This window comes from Triticum dicoccoides, chromosome 2B (assembly GCF_002162155.2).
Source record: "Triticum dicoccoides isolate Atlit2015 ecotype Zavitan chromosome 2B, WEW_v2.0, whole genome shotgun sequence".
Lineage (NCBI taxonomy): Eukaryota > Viridiplantae > Streptophyta > Magnoliopsida > Poales > Poaceae > Triticum > Triticum dicoccoides.
The window spans coordinates 759,791,481-759,797,400 of record NC_041383.1 but is presented as its reverse complement, the minus strand read 5'-3'; positions in this window follow the sequence as shown (position 1 = coordinate 759,797,400).

The window sequence follows — 5,920 nt, the reverse complement described above, 5'->3', positions numbered from 1 at the left end:
TAATTTAGGTGTTTCATATATTGTGTTACCTAGCTAATTAATAGAGAGAAGTGTCCTCTCTTATGTCCGTGCTTGGTCGACGCTACGTACTGTACATAGAGAGGCCCTTGACACGCTAGCTAGTAAGAAAATGAAGGAAACCATTAAGTACAGAAGTTCGTCATGCATACCGAGAGAAGTGGTCGATCGACCTCTCCTTCTCCGAGAGATTGGTCGAACAACAAGTTTTCGTATTATCTATCCGACGCTACTGGCTACATACATATACAATATCTCTTACAACCCCTTAGCATTTGAAATCAACTTCCACATGGTATTCTCCGGCTTTATTGATGACGTGGTCAAGAAAGAATCCCGCCAATTCCTCTTGAATTGCTTTCATGCGATCTTGTGGTAGGAGTTCATTCCGCATCTGCCACGTCTAATTTGAAGAAGGGGGTTAATACATATATGAATGAAACTCAACAGAAATGATGATGTAATAAAATGAAATTGTGAATATTATTGCTTACGCACTTCATATTGTCTTTTAGAGTAGTCCCGCTTATTTTTCAAAGTCGCGTTGTAGATGAACTCGCACATGTAGTATTCACAGAAATTATTCCCTTCTTCCTGCCACAAGCACCTTACGAGAAATAGAGGTCAATCAAACTGATAATGAAACATTATAAATGCATTGATGAAAGTATAGCTATAGAATCAACGGGAGATGCGCGCAGCTAGCTAGCTAGTAGTACTTACTTTCGGGTATGTATATCGCGGAAAAAAATTCTATGAGACCAAGTCTCACGGATTAGCAGGTGAGACCCATCCTGATGGATGACATGTGGCATTCACAAATCACAAAGCATTTACCCCACCCCCCACCTGAAATCAGGGGGAAAGAGATTAGATGCTTTGTGATTTGTGAATGCCATGTGTCATCCATCAGGGCGGGTCTCACTTGTTTTATATGAGACCTGGTCTCATATAATTTTTTTTCCGTATATCGCAGCTCCTTTGGCAGTCCCGGAGCTTCTGCGTTGAACTGTTTCCAAACCCTGCAAGACAAAGAAAATAATAATTATTACTTGAGATATCAGGAAATGAACAAAAAGTTGCCGATATGGTGCGATAATGATCGATTGAACTTACTTGTTGAGAAATTTAGTCATGTCCGCATAGGTTTCGGGATCTTTTCGTCTCGAGTCTAAGACGGTTACTAGTCCCCACTCAAGCTTAATCTCCAGAAGAACATAGTGGAAGTTGTGCACGCATGCATAACTCATCAATTATATTACTATAACCTCGCTAAAGTAACAAGGGAAACCGAATATGCACACGACAGTAACACTCACTTGAAGTTGTAAGGAAAGAGTATTAAATCTTTGTTTTGATTTTTGATCAACGATTGTAGCAAGTTGGCCTCGGCCTCTACGGCCTTCTTTTTAACCTGAAATTCATCTATGATATTGTGTTAATGAACCCAATATCATACATTTCTTGTTTTTTGCATTCGATGATCTTCAATCTGCATAATATAGTGAGGATAATTAATTATAAATACATGCAATGAAAGAGCCGAGCTATATATAGAGACTTAATGACAAAAATAGTACTTACAGACAGTAGCAAAAGACCGTTAATTTATCGAGGGCCTTTTGATTGAAGAACTCGAAGAACTCCTCAAATGGAACAAGCAACAGATCAGTTCCAACGAGGTCGTGCTCCTCTTTAATTCTCATATACAAAGTATTCGTCCCCGCAGACTCTCTGCAGGTTTTCACGTACCAATTATGGAATCTTCGCATCATCCTTGTTAGAGATTTTTCATCTTTGACGAGAGGCTTCCCGTACTCGTATCTGTGTTCATCCACCTCCAAGAAATCAAAATGTACATCATCAGGCAGGTAATCTCCAAGATTGCCATAACCGGGCACCGTCCCCGGAGCATTAGCGACGATGTCGCTAGACACATTGAGCGGGGGGCACGATTGCTTTGCTTGTTTGCCGAGCTGGGCAACTTTTTTCTCAGCTGCTCGTTCTTTTAATCTTTGATCACTGACAGTACTTCCCGATCGCTCCGCTTGGAGATATGCCTTTTCAGTAATGCGCTCATAGTTGGTTTTCGGCGGAGACTTTGGTGGTTTCCTCAGGGCATCGATAGTGCGCTTTGCTTTCACCGGATCTACCTTCTTCTCCGGAGGTGGATGTCTCTTTGCTTTCAACCCTTCAAAGAAGTCCTTCACTTTGGTCTGCACGATCTTCACGTTTTCCTCCTCGGTCCTCTCATACAGTAACTTCTCTAGAGGCTTGAGAGATGGACCGTATCTGTATTGCCTCCCGCCTCTGGCTGTACTGCTAGACGCCGGAGCAGACGGAGTGGCTGCGGCTGTCTTCTTTCATGCTTGCTTACGAGGCGGAGGAGAAGGACTACGACGCGCCGGAGCAGCCGGGGCGGCGGCAGGTCTCTTCCGCCCTTGTTGACGAGGCGGAGAAGGAGGAGGCAGCTGGCTGCTCGGGCGCGCCAGCGCAGACGGAGAAGGAGGCGGAGTGCCGCCACGTGCCGGAGAAGGAGGCTGAGTGCCCTGATCACTCGCCGGAGGAGGAGGCGGAGTGCCCTGACTCGCCGGAGGAGCAGGAGGAGGCGGAGGTGTCCAGTTCGGAAGGTTGATGAGCTCCTTCCGCCATAGGCATGGAGTCTTCAGAGAAGAACCCAGCCGAATCTCCCCTTCACCCGTAGGGTGGTCAAGCTCAAGGTCCTCAGATCCGTCCGTTATTTGATCCACCATCACCCTAGCATATCCTTCTGGAATCGGCTGGTCGTGGTAGGTCGAGCCAGGTTCATTAGGTATAACAGAGCCAACAGCCGCCTTGACTTTCAATGTCATCCATCGCGTCATAAGGTGGCAATGTTGAGACTCTGTGATAGCATCCACGGGGTAGCCCGTGAAGACAGGCTCCAGCTGCTGAGTCTGCTCGGTGGAAGCCACGCTGCTTCTCCGCTGAGATGGCGGGGTAGCTTCAGGGGAAGCTTCGGCAGGTCGTTTGCTGCGATCTGCTTCTTGTTCCTCTAGCCCTTGTACCCTTTCGTGCAGCGCATGCAGTTGGCTATGCTCCACTTTCTTCCTCCTCTCCTGGATTTTGTAACCCCCTGCGTCCGGAAACCCAGCCTTCCACGAAAGGGAGCCTGGCGTGCCTCGTGTCCGTCCAGGGTGCTCAGGATTCCCGAGGGCCATTATGAGTTCATCCTTCTCTCTATCTGGAACGAACGTCCCTTCCTGTGCTGCGGCGATATAGTGCCGAAGCTTCCTGACGGGTATTCGCAGCTGCTCTTCCGTCCAAACGCACTTCCCTGATACAAGGTCCAAGGTTCTGCCAACCCCGAAGAACCAAGTCCGACAATGGTCTGGCCATCTCAATGTCTTTGGTTCGACCCCTTTAGCAATCAGGTCATTCTCAGCCTTGTCCCACAAAGGTCGGGCTTTGAGGTAACCACCTGACCCCGTGCGATGGTGATGCTTCTTCTTCGCAACATTAATCTTGTTTGTTGATGAAGCTATGTACCTAGGGTAGGGTCATGGACCTGTCTAAACTACCCTACCCAAAGACATCTCTAGAAGAAATTACCTGTCAGTCAACTTAGAGGTGATCCACTCGACAGACTCTAGGACACTCGACCGTGAAGATAACCACTCGACCATGAAGCTAACCACTCGACGGCCAGGAGATCCAAAGTCACTCTGCACGCAACGGTCTTTCATTAAGTAGCCTTTATGGTCTTCATAGCACTTTATGTGGGCATTACCAGTAACCCCCGGTCTTAATGTACTTTAAACCCTGCATAACTGAGGGCTGGAGGGGTTTGACGAACTCTATATAAGCCACCCCCTCCTCAGTGTAAAGGGTTCGCACCCCTGTAACTCACACGCATATAATCCAGTCGACCGCCTCCGGGCTCTGAGATGTAGGGCTGTTACTTCCTCCGAGAAGGGCCTGAACTCGTAAAACTCTTGCGTGTACAACTACTCCATTGCTAGGATCTTGCCTCTCCCTTAGTACCCCCCTACACTACTGTCAGACTTAGAACCATGACAGTTGGCGCCCACCGTGGGGCAGGTGTCTTAGCGACTTATTGGAGAAGTTGCAATTTTTTTCCGATCTCCTTCATCATGGTTTCAGGCGGAGTTTTGGTTGAGGGCCGCGAGATCCGTCTCGGCGCGCTCACGTTCGTCGCTGGCGACTCTGCCTGGCTTCAGGAGGCCCCGCTCGATGTCGACGCGCTCCCAGTCCGCGGAGCGACGCATTTTCGCGCATGCGTCCACGGCGTCCTCCTGCGGCAACCGTCGACCCAGTATCGACCGGTTTTTGTGTCATCCTCCCTCCCAGCTTCCCGCCGGCGCAAGCGCTCCGGTCGGTCGAGGCTTCAGCGGTGGGTGAGGCACGCGGTGGCTCGCCAGTTGACCACCGCCCAAGTCGTGGCAATCGAGCCCGACGAATCTCTCTACGGCCTGTTCGACCTGTCGACTGGCTCCACAGAGACTGCATCCGAGTGCGATAGCAGTGATCCAGCGGCGGAGGTCCTGATGGTCAATGGACCACACGCCCCCCCGGCTTTCCCGGCGCCGAGGGAGGTGACGGCGGTGGCGATCCATCGCACGCCCATGAGGAATACCTCCCCGAACCCCTCAATTCGCTGCAGAGGGAAGAACTTCGCCGCTGGAACATGGATGCACTTCACACTCCTATCGTTGGAGAAACCCCTGAGGCTCGCGCCTTAGAAGACGCGCGCTTGGCCAACTTGGCTGAGCGCACTCGACTGAAGAACCTCCAACGAGAACTCGACGAGCGTGTGCAGCAACGGGTCCCGGACTCCAGTCGATGTCAGCTCTTTCCACCACCGACTCCATTATATCGAACTCCGATTCAGAATTTAGTAGCTGCAACCCATATAGTAGAATCAATTCAGCCTTCCCAGTCAGAGGCTGGCAGAGGCTTGATGCAGATCAGAGATTTGCTCCGGGCAGCACGAGTTCAAAATTCAGCTGTATCGCAGTCGCGAAACATGATTCACAGCAGATCCATGGCTGCGAATACGGTCCAGTCGGCTCATAGCCCCAGATCACCCCCGAGGCGTGAGGGGCGTGGAGACCGGCACGATCAGTACAAGAACCGTGAGCAGTATGATCACCGATTCGATCGCGATGATCGACGTCGAGTGCCCACCCCTCCCCCAAGGGGTGGATCCTACGCGCCTCGACAACAGGATGATAGACGCCAGCACAGTGGTGGGCGAAGGATTCCAGTCGACCCCAGGGAACCAGGCTTTGATGCGAGATCCATCATTGTTCAAGGTCTGGTCGACCGGAACAGAGATCACAGAGAGGGTCACGACAGAGATGTACCCATCAGCAGCCGAGTGCATGTCTCAGGACCAGAGTGTTTCAGCAGAGCCATCAGGGCCGCGGTGATTCCTCCCAACTTCAGGTTGGCGACTGGAGTTAGTAAGTTCAATGGTGAGTCTAAGCCTGATACTTGGCTTGAAGACTACCGAGTGGCTGTCCAGATCGGCGACGGAAATGACGAGGTGGCCATGAAACATCTGCCTCTTATGTTGGAGGGATCAGCCAGAGCATGGCTGAATCAGTTGACACCTAGCAGCATTTACACGTGGGAAGATCTTTCCCGAGTGGTTGTCAGAACATTTGAAGGAACATGCAAGCGACCAGCAGGACTGACAGAGCTGCAATCTTGTGTGCAGAAGTCGAATGAGACTTTGAGGGATTACATCCAGAGATGGATCACATTACATCACACGGTAGAGAATGTATCTGATCACTAGCCAATCTGCGCCTTCAAGGAAGGCGTTAAGTACAGAGAGCTAAGCCTGAAATTTGGTCGAACCGGAGACATGTCTCTGAGTCGAATGATGGAGATAGCC